Raw genomic sequence first — 16,171 nt, 5'->3', positions numbered from 1 at the left:
ATTAAAGAACGGAGAATTATTGTTCATGGGAGACCGAGAGGGTGAAATAATCCCTGGCAGCCCTGATTGTATAACATACAACAGACATATCCTCACGAGAGAAACAGAATCTGCTCCAGTCATAGTTTGATTAAATATCTCCCGTTTTCATTTATTCAGTTATTATCCATAATAATTCAGTTCTACGGTAGATCTGAATGAACAGAACGAAACCAAAAAGATGACATCTGAATAAGCAGCCAGGAAACCCATCTGAGTTTCAAGGGAACAGGTTTAGATTCAACCTTCCTTAGAAGTAGTAATGGATGAAGCACATATGTCGTAGTAAAGTAAAAACTGTCAAATATACCAGGAGTGGAGATGGAATACATATTCATTGAATGTGTTGTTACTCTGTAATCTGTCCTTCTGGTCACATGCCATCTATTGTTCTGTCCATCCGGGAGAGGGTTCCTCCTCTGTTGTTCTCCTGAAGGGTTCTTAACCTTTTTTTCCCCGTGAAAGTTTTTTTTCTTGGGAATTTTTCCTCCTTCTTTTGTTTGTTGAGAATTCTCTATTAAAGTGGAAATTGTCAAATAAAGCAGGAGTGGGTTTCGAACCCACGAGGGCATATTCCAATTGTCTCTTAAGTCCAACACCTTAACCACTCGGCCATCCTGGTGATAATTACAGTGTGATTTCAAGGTAAATTTATTTAAATTTTCCTCAAATCTTAAGCAAGATAAACATATTTGTGAGGCGAAGAGTTGCGTTAGGGGTCAACCATCCGGCAATGACACGAGACGTGAACCACCCGACAATGTTGACTACTTCAGTTTGTCGATAAATACGACGCATACCTCTTCTTTATTTAGAAGGGAGTAATATAATACCAGGAGTGGGGTTCGAACCCACGAGGGTATATGCCCATTGGATCTTAAGTCCAACGCCTTAACCACTCGGCCATCCTGGTTAAATTAACAATGTGATTTCAAGGGAAATTTAATTAAATTTTCCTCCAATCTTTAGCAAGATACTTTTATTTGAGAGGCAAAGTAATGCGTTTTGAGTGTTGGAGGTGAACTGCCCGGCAATGTTGACTAGTTTTGTTTGTCTATAAATAGCATGCAGACATCTTCTTTATTTAGAAGGGAGTAGCAGAGAAGAAGTAACAGGCTGTGTCTACTACCGGACACTTGAGCACTTCGAGCACTGACTTTCAGTGCTTAGGGCGCCACACTGACAAAACCAGCAGAATTCAGTGCACTGAAAGTACCCGGAAGGCGCACTGCAAACGGGCAAAAAATGTAGTGTAAAACGATGGACACTACTGGCCCTAAACGGGCGCCATCTTGGCTACGTAGCGGAAGAGGAGGAGCCCTTTCGCCAGCTTTTCATTTGATTTCTAAAACAATGGCGGACGAGACGCTACGGGAGAACAAGCGGTAGACCACAAAGCTACAGACCGCAAATGGGGTGGACCGTAAATTCCACATGGGGTGGAGAAAGGGGTAAACAAGGGACAAAAAGAGGGCAAGAAGTGCATTCATTTTGTCAGTTTAAGTTTCGCGGGTATCGCAAGCAGATTTGCGTACGTCACTCCCGGGCTTAATTTCACGGGTGCCGTGAACAGATTTGCGTCCGTCACTTCCGCCAAATGGTTAACGTAAGTGTTCCATTTGATACAGCACTTATCAGCGACGGAGTGTCAGTGCACTGTATTGCAGTGTACTTCGTAAAGTGTCCGGTAGTAGACACAGCCACAGAGTTTTAAAAGGTTCAACACATTTTGGCGAGCCAGCGAGGAAGAGTTCCTGGGGGGAATTAGGCAGCACCCACTCCACAGAGTTCTTCTGCTGCAGTCTTTAACCACCGTGTCAGCCGCTCTGCTGTATTGATCGATGTTGATGTTTACGTGGGTTGAGATTTAGAAGTTAAACGTGAACAGGCTTTTCATTTTTAAAAGTGCGTTGCCTCTGACTTCTGCTGTTTGTGGATAATAAGGATCCAGACTTCTTCGGTGTGGATCATTCTCTCGCGAGGCGACCCCCACTCTCAAGGGCTGACCGATCTAAGACCGGTTTACATTTCTGCATTAATGTGGAAACTATCAAATATACCAGGAGTGGGGTTCGAATATGGCCATTGGATCTGAAGTCCAACGCCTTAACCACTCGACTTCTTTTGTTTATCGATAAATAGACTTCTTTTTTATTTAAATGGGATTAATATAATACCAGGAGTGGGGTTCGAACCCACGAGGGCATATCACATTGGATCTTAAGTCCAACGCCTTAACCACTCGGCCATCCTGGTGCTGATGTTTAAATATTGTATGATGTCAAACAAAAAATGTCCATCATTCAAAGCAAAACAATGCCAACACATCTAAAGAGGGCTTGGTACCCACGCGGCATTGTGTCCATTGCACTTTGCTCACTTTCGGCGCATTTATTCTGGAAATAAAATCTAAACTGAACATTGAACCAGTCTTTCTTGTGTTCTGTTGGATTACTGAAGTGTAAGAAGATAAGAAGATGGAACAGAGTTTAATTAGTTTCAAGAAATGTTGGCGAGCCAGCCAGGAGGAGTTCCTGTGGTGGATTAGGCGGCACCCACTCTCAAGGAATGACCAATCTAAGACCGGTCTATGGAGGGTGAGCAGGAAGCTGATGTGAAATCTTCTGCATAGAATTTTCTGCATTAAAGTGAAAACTGTCAAATATACCAGCAGTGGGGTTTAAACCCACGAGGGCATATGCCCATTGGATCTTAAGACTCACACCTTAACCACTCGGCCATCCTGGGTTTTTTTAACGTGATTTTGTAAAGAATATATATTTTAGCTTAGCACAGCCTAGTATTGTTTGCATATAGATTATGTGTAAGGTGGAAAAACACTGAATGAGAGTTGAATACTTCGGCAGGGCGCTCTGGCGTCTGAGCTGATCTAAAGAAAGATAACAGTGACACCTAAGGAATTTTTATGCACCCCCCCCCCCCCTTCTGCACTGCACTCATCCAAGAAGATGACTAGACAGAGAGCTCATTGTATTCATAGTTTAGAAAGAGCAATCACAGTCCTTACCTCACCAGGAAGATAGATAAGGAAGGGTCCAGATGTGGCCATTATTCTCCTTTCAGACACTCGAGGCCACTCACTGACCCCTCTCTGACACACACACACACACACACATGGCCTTTCTCTGACCCACACACACACACACACGTGAAGGGCTCCTTTTGACAAATGACCTCCAGCGCATCCCACCTCGGAAGAGATAAGATTATCTTAGGAAACTCCCCAGCTCAGACAAAGGAAGCTACATGTGAATTCCATCTTTCTTCCCACACTCTTTTTCACAACATATGCACTCATTGGCAGACGAGAAGAACCAATGAAGGAGCGACAACGGCGGAAGCAGAGGAACAAGAGCCAATGAGAAAACCCCACCCCCTTATCTCCTGATCAATCAGAACTGGTCCTTTCGGCTATTTAAAATGGCTGCACACTCTGAACCGGGGTCTTCTCTCCAGCGCTCGGGCCACGGGTCCCAGCTGAGGAGGGGGGTCCATGCATGATGTCTACTTGTATCCTGATTTCTGAATAAAACGCTAATAAATGTAACGTAGAACTCTACCGCTGTCTTTCTTCCAGTGAGTGTCGTCCAGGTGGTGTGTCGCTGTCCAACTCCAACAATTTCAAGGGACATATTTATTTTCATTCTCCTCAAATCTTTATTAAGATAAACATATTTGTGAGCCAAAGAGATGTGGTGCGAGTGTTGGAGATCAACTGCCCGGCAATGAAGCTGGAGGTGAACCATGCGGCAACGTTGACTACTTCTGTTAGTCGATAAATAGGATGCAGACTTTTTTATTTAGAAGGGAGTAATATAATACCAGGAGTGGGGTTCGAACCCACGAGGGTATATGCCCATTGGATCTTAAGTCCAACGCCTTAACCACTCGGCCATCCTGGTTATATTTACAGTGTCATTTTAAGCGAAATTCATTTTAATTTTCCTCCAATCTTTACCAAGATACATTCATTTGTGAGCCAAAGAGATGTGGTGCGAGTGTTGGAGGTCAACTGCCCGGCAATGAAGCTGGAGGTGAACCATCCGGCAACGTTGACTACTTCTGATGGGGCTCGATCACACCAGACGCGCCTCTCAAAAACGTGTAGCCGCAAAACCGTTGATTCCCTCTGGTACGGCGCGACTTTCAGACGCACCTTTTAAACGCTACGTGGCGCGGGTTTCTTGCGTTTTTCCGGCGCGGTTACAAGTTAAATTATTCTCAACTTTAGACGCGAGGCGCGGAGGCGCACAGCTCATCAATGTCACACTCGGCCAATGCAGCCAATCGGATCAAGCAGGAGGCGGGCTTTCCTTCCTGTTTTCCCGAGGAGAACCTCATATTATATATTATATTAGCGGTATTTAATTTCGAATATCTTTATAATTCTAAATCTAAACACGACTCAAACTGACTTCTGCTCGGTCGGAAGTGCAACTGAAAGCCTCGCCATCGAGACATAACTCATGGAATAGATGGTGGTGTTCGCCGTACTCTTTCCTTTCTTTTAAAAAATATCTTGAACCCAAAATCAACGGTTGGTTGCGCACGCAGGTCCGTTCCACAGGTGCGCCGCACTGTTTTGCCTAGGTGTTTTTGGTGCGGCTGCATTTTTTTAGAGGCGCGTCTGGTGTGATCGTGCACTTAGTCGATAAATAGGATGCAGACTTCTCCTTTATTTAGAAGGGAGTATTATAATACCAGGAGTGGGGTTCGAACCCACGAGGGCATATGCCCATTGGATCTTAAGTCCAACGCCTTAACCACTCGGCCATCCTGGTTATATTTACAGTGTTATTTCAAGCAAAATCTATTTGAATTTTCCTCCAATCTTGAGCAAGATACATTTATTTTTGAGACGAAGAGATGTTTTTGGAGTGTTGGAGGTGAACCAATCCAGCAAATGCCTCCACACCAAAAGTGTGATTGGAAGCCACGCGCCTTGTGTCCATTGGCACCGCGTATGAGACGACTGACGAGGTGCAAAGGGCTTCAACACCTTTGTCCCCGTCTGCTGGCACCAATGTTACTTTGCATTGATAAAAAGAGGCAACAGCAACGTGCAGCTGACTCACTTCATGAGTTCTTCTGCTGCAGACTTTAACCACCGTGTCAGCCGCTCTGCTGTATTGATCGATGTTGATGTTTACGTGGGTGGAGATTTAGAAGTTAAACGTGAACAGACTTTATTTTTAAAAGTGCGTTGCCTCTGACTTCTGCTGTTTGTGGATAATAAGGATCCAGACTTCTTCGGTGTGGATCATTCTCTCGCGAGGCGACCCCCATTCTCAAGGGCTGACCGATTTAAGACCGGTTTACATTTCTGCATTAATGTGGAAACTGTCACATATAACAGGAGTGGGGTTCGAATATGGCCATTGGATCTGAAGTCCAACGCCTTAACCACTCGACTTCTTTTGTTTGTCGATAAATAGACTTATTTTTTATTTAAAAGGGAGTAATAGAATATAAGGTGTGGGGTTTGAACCCACCAGGACATTGGATCTTAAGTCCAACGTCTTAAGCACTCGGCCAACCTGGTGATGATGTTAAAATATTGTATGATGTCAAACAAAAAATGTCCATCATTCTAACCCAAACAATGCCAACACATCTAAAGAGGGCTTGGTACCCACGCGGCATTGGGTCCATTGCACTTTGCTCACTTTCGGTGCATTTATTCTGGAAATAAAATCTACAGTGAACTGAACATTGAACCAGTCTCTCTTGTGTTCTGTGGGATTACTGAAGTGTAAGAAGATAAGAAGATGGAACAGAGTTTAAATAGTTTCAAGACATTTTGGCGAGCCAGCCAGGAGGAGTTCCGGGAGGAATGAGGTATGAAGAACGAGGCGGCACCCACTCTCAAGGAATGACCAATCTAAGACCGGTCTATGGAGGGTGAGCAGGAAGCTGTTGTGAAATCTTCTGCATAGAGTTTTCTGCATTAAAGTGAATATTGCCAAATATACCAGGAGTGGGGTTTGAACCCACGAGGGCATATGCCCATTGGATCTTAAGTCCAACGCCTTAACCACTCGGCCATCCTGGTTATATATTTACAGAGTTATTTTAAGCGACATTTATGTTAATTTTCCTCCAATCTTTAGCAAGATACATTTATTTGTGAGGCGAAGAGATATTTTTTTTTGTGTTCGAGGTGAACCAATCTGTTAATGACGTTGGACCTCAACCATCTGGCAATTTTGACCTCATCTGTTTGTCAATGAATAGAATGCAGACTTCTTCTTTATTTAGACGGGAGTAACAGAGAAGAAGTAACAGAGTTTTAATAGTTTCAAGACATTTTGGCGAGCCAGCCAGGAGGAGTTCCTGAGGTGGATTAGGCGACACCCACTCTCAAGGAATGACCAATCTAAAACCTGTCTATGGAGGGTGAGCAGGAAGCTGTTGTGAAATCTTCTGCATAGAGTTTTCTGCATTAAAGTGAATATTGCCAAATATACCAGGAGTGGGGCTTGAACCCACGAGGGCATATGCCCATTGGATCTTAAGTCCAACGCCTTAACCACTCGGGCATCCTGGTTATGTTTACAGTGAGATTTAAAGCGAAATCTATTTGAATTGTCCTCCAATCCTTAGCAAGATACATTTATTTTTGAGGTGAAGAGATATTTTTGGAGTATTGGAAATCGATCCGGCAATTTTGACATCATCTGTTTGTCAATAAATAGGATGCAGACTTCTTCTTTATTTAGAAGGGAGTAGCAGAGAAGAAGTAACAGAGTTTTAATAGGTTCAAGACATTTTGGTGAGTCAGCCAAGAGGAGTTCCTCGGGGGAATTAGGCATGAAGAAAGAGGTGGCACCCACTCTCAAGAAAAGACCAATCTAAGAAGGATCTACGGAGGGTGAGCAGGAAGCTGTTGTTACATTTTCTGCCTAGAATTTTCAAGTGGAAACTGTCAAACATACCAGGAGAGGGGTTCAAACCCACGAGGGAATATGCCCATTGGATCTTAAGTCCAACGCCTTAACCACTCGGCCATCCTGTTTATATTTACAGAGTGATTTCAAGGGAAATTTATTAAAATTTTCCTCCAATCGTTAGAAAGATACATTTATTTGTGAGGTGAAGAGATGCGTTTGGAGTGTTGGAGGTTGAACTGCCCGGCAATGTTGACTCGTTTTGTTTGTCTCTAAATAGGATGAAGACGTCTTCTTTATTTAGAAGGGAGAAGCAGAGAAGAAGTAACAGAGTTTTAATAGTTTCAAGAAATTTTGGCGAGCCAGCCAGGAGGAGTTCCTGTGGTGGATTAGGCAGCACCCTCTCTCAAGGAATGACCAATATAAGACCGGTCTACGGTGAGCAGGAAGCCGTTGTGAAATTTTCTTCATAGAATGTTCTGCATTAAAGTGGAAACTTTCAAATATACCAGGAGTGGGGTTCGAACCTACGAGGGTATATGCCCATTGGATCTTAAGGGCAGCCTCGCGGCAAGTCTCGCGAAGGTTGGTACGACGTACGCAACGTACACTTCAACAATGGATGGGCCAATGGTGCGTCGGCCTCACAATGGATTCAGCCAATCGTTACGCCGCACAAGATCACGAACACGGCTACGCATGACATTGGACGAAAGCTCTTTTCTACAACGAAGACAACGTGTCAACCGTAAGTTATCCTACTTTATTATTCGTTAGCCGCCGCCGTAAACGTCACATCTAGGTTGTTAACTTTTTTCTCCGCCCGCCGGTGTCACATCACGTTACAGGCACAGCGAGCGAATGCTCCGAGATCGCGTTACCTACATTGTAATAACGAGTGTTGGACAACGGGATAGCAGTCAGTGGTAGCTAGCGCAAGCAAAACAACTCGTCCGTGACATGGCACGGTTTTATTGTCTTCTCCATTAGTAATACACTGTGTATCTACATGAAGTCATTGGTTGCCATTTGTACATTCGCATAACGAGCTAAGGCTCGCAAGATCGCGAGCGTCAACGCAAGTCGTGTAATAATAAGTGTATAATATTAACGTGACCTGCAAAAATGTCCGGAAACGGCCATGGATAAATACTACTGTAATGCACCGAGTGAAAACACGCAAACGTCCAAGTATGGACAGCAGATGTACATGGTTAATTTATAAAGACTCTTATAATATATCTTCATTTTATATATAGCGTTAAAGGAAACAGAGTCATAGTTTATTACTGGTATTTAACAACTGGTACAGACTTATTATAGAAACAGTATAATTACACAGTATAATTGTGAATAATGTGTATCCATATATATATATATATATTTATATGTATTGATATGATTACATGTGTAAATACCATGTTTCAATAACCGACAACATGTTATCAGTGTAGTTTGCTTAACTAACAGTTGCTGTGTCTGTGTTACTGTACTCATAAATATGCACTAATTCAGCAAGCTCAGCACACCATGGTTATGGCTATATTTAGCTATTATCGTTGTTTCAATGTTCTCTTTAGATGAGCACAAAACCAAAGAGCCACAAGGCTATGAGCGATAAGGAGTGGATGGCAAGGCTGAGGGCGTTTGCCAGCTCTGGGGTTTGGCCTTCTGGAGGAGGCAACAGACCAGCCCCAAGGCAGAAGAAGTGGTTCGCCTTCTATCAGAAGGTAAAGTATAACACAATAATGGACAGACCACGCTCTTTGGAGGGTCCATGGCCGCCATGGCCTGTGATTGTGGATTCCACGGCGTTATGGTGATTTGTTTAATAATGATGTCTCTTTATTGTTCATCTTGCATTGCATGTCTGTTACAAAGCTGTTATGCTGTTGTTGTTACAATATTCTGCTGTTGTTCCACAGTCCGTGGCCTCAGCCTCAGCACCTGCTCCAGCACCTGCTCCAGCACCTGCTCCTGCTCCAGCACCTGCTCCAGCACCTGCTCCAGCACCAGCACCTGCTCCAGCACCAGCACCTGCTCCAGCACCAGCACCTGCTCCAGCACCAGCACCTGCTCCAGCACCAGCACCTGCTCCAGCACCTGCTCCAGCACCTGCTCCAGCACCTGCTCCAGCAGCTCTTGCTGCTACTGAAATGTCCGTGGCCTCAGTCTCAGCACCAGCAGCAGCTGCAGCACCTCGTGCTGCTTCTGAACAGTCCGTGGACTTAGCGCGGCCTTTTCTGCGACCTGTTCTAAGTGTACACTGGTATGTATTGTTAAATACCTGGCTACATAATAATTTTGTCGGTTATATGTATGCTTTGACTAAAACTAGTGGTGTTTGTTTGTCTTTTTAAGCTGGGGTTTCTGCTCTTTTTCACAGGTGAGCTTATCGGGGTTGATTATTTGTTGAGTCAGACTGGCCAGCCCCTTAAAATACTCCCTGACTCAGAGGAGACAGACAATATGCTGGAGGATGTGAACGAGAGAGAGGAAGAAGAAGAAGGAGAAGACGAGGGCTTCCAGGAAGACACAGTGTCAAGTCTCCTGGATGACCCAAGCTTCACTGACTCTTCTCAGCCTGCAGCCACCTATCTGCTCTTCCAGCCTCCTGCCTCCTCCCAGGCTGCTACCTCCTCCTTCCAGCCTCCAGCCTCCTTCCAGCCTCCTGCCTCCTCCCAGGCTGCTACCTCCTCCTCCCAGTCTGCTAGTTCCTCCTTCCATCCTGCTGCCATCATACCGCAGCCAGGTGTCTCCTCAGAGTCCGAGGTATATAAATACATCATTTTGTATAGATAAATAAAATCACTGTATCTGTCTTTTGTCCCATTGCTTACTTTCCTCAAATTGTGTGACTAATCCTTCTCTGATTTGTCCAGGCTGTGGATAATTCGTGCATGCCAGGGTTGGACAAGGTGGACAAGTTGGCAGAGTGTCTGGTGGAGTTGAGGAACCAGTCCTCCATGGCTCTGAGCAACCAGACGGTGAGGAACATTTATTGTCATTGACATATTTGATTCTCTCTCTGTGCCGAGTAATTCATATTCAAACTCATTGATTCAGATTTATTTTCTTCTCATGCACCGTGTTCTCTCTATCACTCTCTCTTTGCATAGGCAAGCAACATTGTTGCTCTGTGGCAGAACCTGGATGAGTATGATAAAAAAAGAATTATATTCTCTGCCAGGCACCAGAGTCGGCTGGACACGGGGAGGTTCAAGTCCTGCAAAAAGCAGGACTTCACCACAGGGGTGGAAAGTTTGAAGAGGCACAGCCTGACAACCACTGGCCCACTTGCACAGTGGCCTGACTGCTGCCGCCTGATAGAGACTATATTTATCAGGCTCTGCTCTATTCACCGTAGTCCCAAGAAGAAGGGGGCTGGCACGCTGTCCAGATGGCTGCTAATCCTGGATGACTATCGTAAAGTCAGGCAGTGCATTCTTGACAACGGGATAGTCATGCAGGAGACCACCCTGCAGCTGGTGGACGTGAGCCATACAACCCTGGTGCAGTGGCACAATAAGAGGGTGAAGAAGCAGGACAATGCAGTTGTCATACAAGGGCTAAATATGCCCAGTCAAATGTCCCTGGCAGCTCACCCTCTTATTTGTGCCACTCAACCACCAGCATCAACACCCACCTTGCCGAGCCCAGCACACCTCTATACGCTGCCCAGCAGCACTGTCGGACAGGCCAGGTTAAAGAGGAAGTCGGAGCGGCAGCTCTTTCCTGCTCCATCCCTGGCCCCTCAGCTGGTGGTTCGACAGCCACCTTTCCTTCTCCCATCCAATGCCACAAGGCAGTTGTTCCCCGCTTCACCCTCGGTCCCTCAGAGGCTTGTTCCTGCTCCTGGCCCTGCTCCTCGCCCTGCTCCTGGCCCTGCTCCTGGCCCTGCCACTGCTCCTGGCCCTGCTCCTGGCCCTGCTCCTGGCCCTGCCACTGCTCCTGGCCCTGCCACTGCTCCTGGCCCTGCCACTGCTCCTGCCACTGCTCCTGGCCCTGCTCCTGGCCCTGCCACTGCTCCTGCCACTGCTCCTGGCCCTGCTCCTGGCCCTGCTCCTGGCCCTGCCACTGCTCCTGCCACTGCTCCTGGCCCTGCCACTGCTCCTGCCACTGCTCCTGGCCCTGCTCCTGGCCCTGCTCCTCGCCCTGCCACTGCTCCTGGCCCTGCTCCTACTTCTGCTCCTGCCCGCAGAAAACTTTTAAGAAAAGTACTGCACAATACGTGCAAAAAATGCGGGCAGTTCAGGACTGCAGAGACTGGGCACAGCCAGTACAAGGGGGTCATTTACTGCCCCTCAGTAGAGACAGTTCCAAAGGAGCAGTGGTTGGAAAGCAGGAGAAAGAAATAACTTTGGACATTAATTTTGTATATAGTTGTTTAATATGTTTAGGTGTTCTATTATAATGTGGTGTTTTGTATATTGTGTCCGTATCTTATTTTAATAAATCATTGCATTTCTCATACGTTTTGCTTTCAAACTCTTGTTTTCAAGTGACTAATAACTCTCCAATACTCTGATTAGAGTAAAAGCTACAATATTGTTTTGTTAGACTGACCAGTTTTCATCACTTTTACCCAGGGCCACAGTAACTCAAATGAGAGATAATAGAATTACAATGTATATATCAATACTATCTCAGTTCTCTGTTCATGTTCAAATTATAGATAACGTCAATACCTTGAGTAAACAAGGGGCGTTTTATTTAAAACGTGTGTATTAACAGGTCATCTGCATTGGATACATCATAAGTAAAGTATGGAAATTGTATTTCATACTAACATAACAGTTAATTGCATTACACACGTCAATATCGGGCAATAAAAGCACTTTTAATATGAATATCATAAATCTCCATCCTGCTGGTGTCGGGATTTGAACCCGGCTCACTTTCTTTCCTCTCTCTCTCTCTTTCTCCTCTCTCTCCCTTCTCCCCCTTCTCCCCCTTTTCCTTTTTCTTCCCCCTCTCCCTTGATGGACTATTGTTCCCCAGCTTTAGCGCAACGCCTTAACCACTCGGCCATCCTGATGCTCTTTTTTGTCTGTTGTATGATGTCAATTTCAAAATATGGATAATTCTCACCCAAAAAATGTCAACACACCAAACGTGGGATTGGAACCCACCCGGCCTTGTGTCCATTGCATTTTGCTTGCTTTCGGCACTCATTGACACTCGTTACTATCTGTGACACAATGGGGAATATTTCAGGCTATGACATATTCCCGTAATTACATATTCGTTGTTAAAATAAAATATCTCCCTGATTTCATTTATTCGATTATTATCTGGCATCATTCAGTTCTCACTTACATCTGCTTCCTGGAACAGAACAAAACCAAAATGATGCCGGATGGATAGCAGTGTGAACAACACAGAGGTAGCCAGAAAACCCTTATGAATTTGAAAGGGCTTAATTTTAAACCAACCTTCCATAGAAGTAGTACTGGATAATGCAGATATGTCATAGTAAAGTGAAAACTGTCAAACATACCAGGAGTGGGGATCGAACCCACGAGAGAATATGCCCATTTGATCTTAAGTCCAACGCCTTAACTACTCAGCCATCTTGGTTTCATTTATAGAATAGAATATAGAATATACACTTTTATTTATCCCCAAGGGGAAATTAGTTCTCTGCATTTAACCCATCCTTAGTTATTAAGGAGCAGTGGGCTGCGGTGATGCGCCCGGGAAGCAACTGGGGGTTCAGTGCCTTGCTCAAGGACACTTCGACTTACAACTAATGGGGAGAGCGGGGATCGAACCCACAACCCTGCGGTTGCAGGACGGCCCTCTTACCCCACTGAGCTAAAGCCGCCCCTAGTGATATTTCAAGGTACATTTATTTTAATTTTCCTCCAATCTTTAGCAAAATACATTTATTTTTGAGGCGAAGAGATGTTCTTGGAGTGTTGGAGGTGAACCAATCCAGCAAATGCCTCCACACCAAAAGTGTGATTGTAAGCCACGCAGCCTTGTGTCCATTGGCACCGCGTAGGAGACTGACGGAGGTGCAAAGGGCTTCAACACCTTTGTCCCCGTCTGCTGGCACCAATCAGTGCGTTTACATGATGGTATAATTCGAATCTTGCTTTAGTCGGACTATGCTATCTTATACAGTGAGGCCGAGTGTCATACATGTGGCATGGCCATGCATAATTATTAGGCTAATATAACTCGCATTATATACAGCCATTTCATTTTCACTTTCACCACCACCAACAACCACCAACAACATTTCGAGAAAGATAGAGAGCAAAACAGAGAGCAAGGCCTACTCTACTTCTCTTCTGTGAATAGGTGCGAATGTGAATGGCGAATGCATGGGCAGCATGCTGGATGTTGAGAAGCAAAGACGCCACCGAAGCATCGGAGAAATTTATTCTATCGCTCTTTCGACTCTCGTCAATGAGGAGGGAGAGGAGGGGAGGAGGAGGAGGGGCGAGAGCAAGCGTAAAGATTCCAGTCCAGTTCCGAGTTCTCAGAGTTACGACGAGCGCGAGAATTCAATCAACTGATCTCGACCTATCCATCAGGGTATGAATTCGGCGGAAGTCGTCGGACATATAGTCCTAAGGTGTTGTTTACATGAAACGGATAATTCGATTTCAGTCCGACTAAGACAATAATTCGATTGCATGTAACCGCACTGACTGTTACTTTGCATTGATAAAAAGAGGCAACAGCAACGTGCAGCTGACTCACTTCATGAGTTCTTCTGCTGCAGTCTTCAACCACCGTGTCAGCCGCTCTGCTGTATTGATCGATGTTGATGTTTACGTGGGTGGAGATTTAGAAGTTAAACGTGAACAGGCTTTAAAATGTTCCCCTCCAAGTATGTCAACTCTGACTTTTTAGAAGTGAGTAATTATAGCATAAATATACCAGGAGTGGGGTTCGAACCCACGAGGGCATCTGCCCATTGGGTCTTACGTCCAACGCCTTTACCACTCGGCCATCCTGGTGCTGATTTTTAACAGATGCATGTCAACCCAAAAACATCCGTTGTTGATCATTCTCACCAAAAAAATGACAACAAACCAAAAGTGGGGAATATTTAAGGGAATGAAATATTTCTGTGATTGCATATTCGTTGTTATAACCGCTCCCACTGAAGAACTTCTTGTAATTTAAAGTTCAGAATGCACGTCTATTGCACGTCTTTTGGGTTTGATTGATGGAACGTCGGCCCTGGATAACCCGCCTCACTCACACACACGCGCTAAATAAAAGATCCCCGGAGTGTGGCGATGTGAATTTAAAGTGAAGTGCGTGATCTGTAAGGCTCCAGCGCGCTCTTAGATTACGCAGCGTGGAGATAAATGGAGGTAAAAGTCATGCAGGCGGCGGACAGGTCACGAGTCAACGCCTTTTACCTAAAGACGAGGGAGAGGCTCCATGCAATATTCCGTTGTCTTTTTATGTAATATTCTACCCTGGGTTTGGGAGCAAATACACTCAAATACTGTCATACGCTCATGCAAGTAAGCAAACTCTTGAAAATATGTCCTTATGAATGTAAAGGCGGATAGGAGGAAGCGCTGTGCCAACGGCTGCTTGTTTCAGTAGTGGCGTTTTGCTTTTACCTTATTGTCTTTTTTTGCACTTTTCCTCTCTCTTTCTTTTTCTTTTCTTTCACGTTTGTCTTAGTTACGGTCGGACACTGGACCATAACTACTTTTTTCGATAATTCTACTGTGGCTTTTGTTCACTTTGTCGTGACTATCGGAGAGCCACAGCAAAACAATGACGGGGACTGTCGTCTACTCGCGCGCTCAGCTGATCGCGCTGTGCAGGCCGAAGCTTCTGCCTGGAGACAGACCTGTGATCCCGCTGGAGCTACGGAGAAGGGCTCGGCTGCAGATCTGGCGCCGGAGGGCTAAACGAGGAGATACAAACCCTCGGTACCGTCGATCATAACGGGAACGTGAGGTCTTTGGCGAATAAGACGGATGAGCTCGGCGCTGGTAATGACCGAGAGGGTCTTCCGTGAGAGCAGTCTCTTGTGCTTCACTCAGACGTGGCTGCACGCGGACTACCCGGATCACTGCGCCTTTGCCCGGCTTCAGGACTGTTCGGCTGACAGAGACGCTACACAGAGCGGTAAGAAGAGGGGGGGCGGGATCGCTGTTTATGTGAATGAACGGTGGTGCCATCCGGACCATGTGTGCGTGAAGGAGCGCTTGTAGCCCGAACATTGAACTGTTGGCCGGGGATGCGCCCGTACATTATTTGCCGAGAGAGTTCACGTCCGCCATTTTGGTTGTCGTGTACGTGCCGCCATCAGCTGACGCTGAGGAAGCTGTGGACACCATCCACTCCACTGTGTCTGCTCTGCTGAATCATCAGCCTGGAGCATTCATGGCTATCACTGGTGACTTTAACCACACCACATTGGAAAAAGCTCTGCCAACCTTCCATCAATACATAGACTGCCCAACAAGGAACAATAAAACTCTGGACTTGCTGTATGCTAATACTAAGGATGCATACAGCGCCACTGCCCTTCCCCTCGGCAGGTCTGATCATGACCTGGTCCGCTGACACCCAGGTATGCTCCTCTGGTGAAGAGGCTGCCGGTGACCACCAGGACTGAGAGGAGGTGGTCTCTGGAGGCTAACGACGCCTACAGGACTGCTTGAGTCAACGGACTGGGATGTGCTGTGTGGACCGCACGGGAGGACATCAACAGTATGAGCGACTGCAGGACGGAATAGATCAAGTTCTGTGAACACACCACCATCCCATCACGGACTGTGCGCTGCTTCCCCAACAACAAGCCCTGATTCACCAGGGACCTGAAGGCGCTTCTTAACATGAAGAAAGCTGCTTTCAGGTCTGGAGACAGGATTGAGCTGACGAGACCCCAGCGCAACCTGAAGGTGAAGCTCAGGGAGGGCAAGGACTCCTACAGGAGGAAGCTGGAGGCCAAACTCCAGCTGAACAACACAAGGGAGGTGTGGTCTGGCATGAAGCAGATAACTGGCTTCAAGGTGGAGGGAGACAGCCAGGGGCTCCTGGAGAGGGCCAACGAGCTGAACTGTGTTTTCAATAGGGTCAGTTCACAGCCTCCCGTCCTCCACACATCACACCTCCCAAACACCTCCTCCCCTCTGTCCCCTGCTGAGCTGCACATCCACCGAGCCCTCAATAACAATGGGCTCCTCTACCCTCCCCCCTCTCCCTCTCTCTGTGACGACTGACCAGGTGAGAAG

General features: G+C 46.0%; 4 non-coding genes across 4 annotated transcripts; all 4 read right to left on the bottom strand.

Moving 5' to 3' along the window:
* Positions 1-869: 869 nt before the first annotated feature.
* On the bottom strand, positions 870-952 carry trnal-uaa (transfer RNA leucine (anticodon UAA)). Its single transcript has one exon. It is a non-coding gene; the product is annotated as a tRNA-Leu (tRNA).
* A 2,927-nt stretch (positions 953-3,879) lies between these two features.
* trnal-uaa (transfer RNA leucine (anticodon UAA)) lies at positions 3,880-3,962 on the bottom strand. Its single transcript has one exon. It is a non-coding gene; the product is annotated as a tRNA-Leu (tRNA).
* A 796-nt stretch (positions 3,963-4,758) lies between these two features.
* trnal-uaa (transfer RNA leucine (anticodon UAA)) lies at positions 4,759-4,841 on the bottom strand. Its single transcript has one exon. It is a non-coding gene; the product is annotated as a tRNA-Leu (tRNA).
* Positions 4,842-6,029: 1,188 nt separating this feature from the next.
* On the bottom strand, positions 6,030-6,112 carry trnal-uaa (transfer RNA leucine (anticodon UAA)). The gene has a single exon. It is a non-coding gene; the product is annotated as a tRNA-Leu (tRNA).
* Positions 6,113-16,171: the final 10,059 nt, after the last annotated feature.

Source organism: Pseudoliparis swirei, chromosome 8, assembly GCF_029220125.1.
Source record: "Pseudoliparis swirei isolate HS2019 ecotype Mariana Trench chromosome 8, NWPU_hadal_v1, whole genome shotgun sequence".
In the NCBI taxonomy this organism is placed as follows: domain Eukaryota; kingdom Metazoa; phylum Chordata; class Actinopteri; order Perciformes; family Liparidae; genus Pseudoliparis; species Pseudoliparis swirei.
The sequence above is the reverse complement of the archived record's forward strand: the minus strand, read 5'-3'. Positions and strand labels throughout refer to the sequence as shown.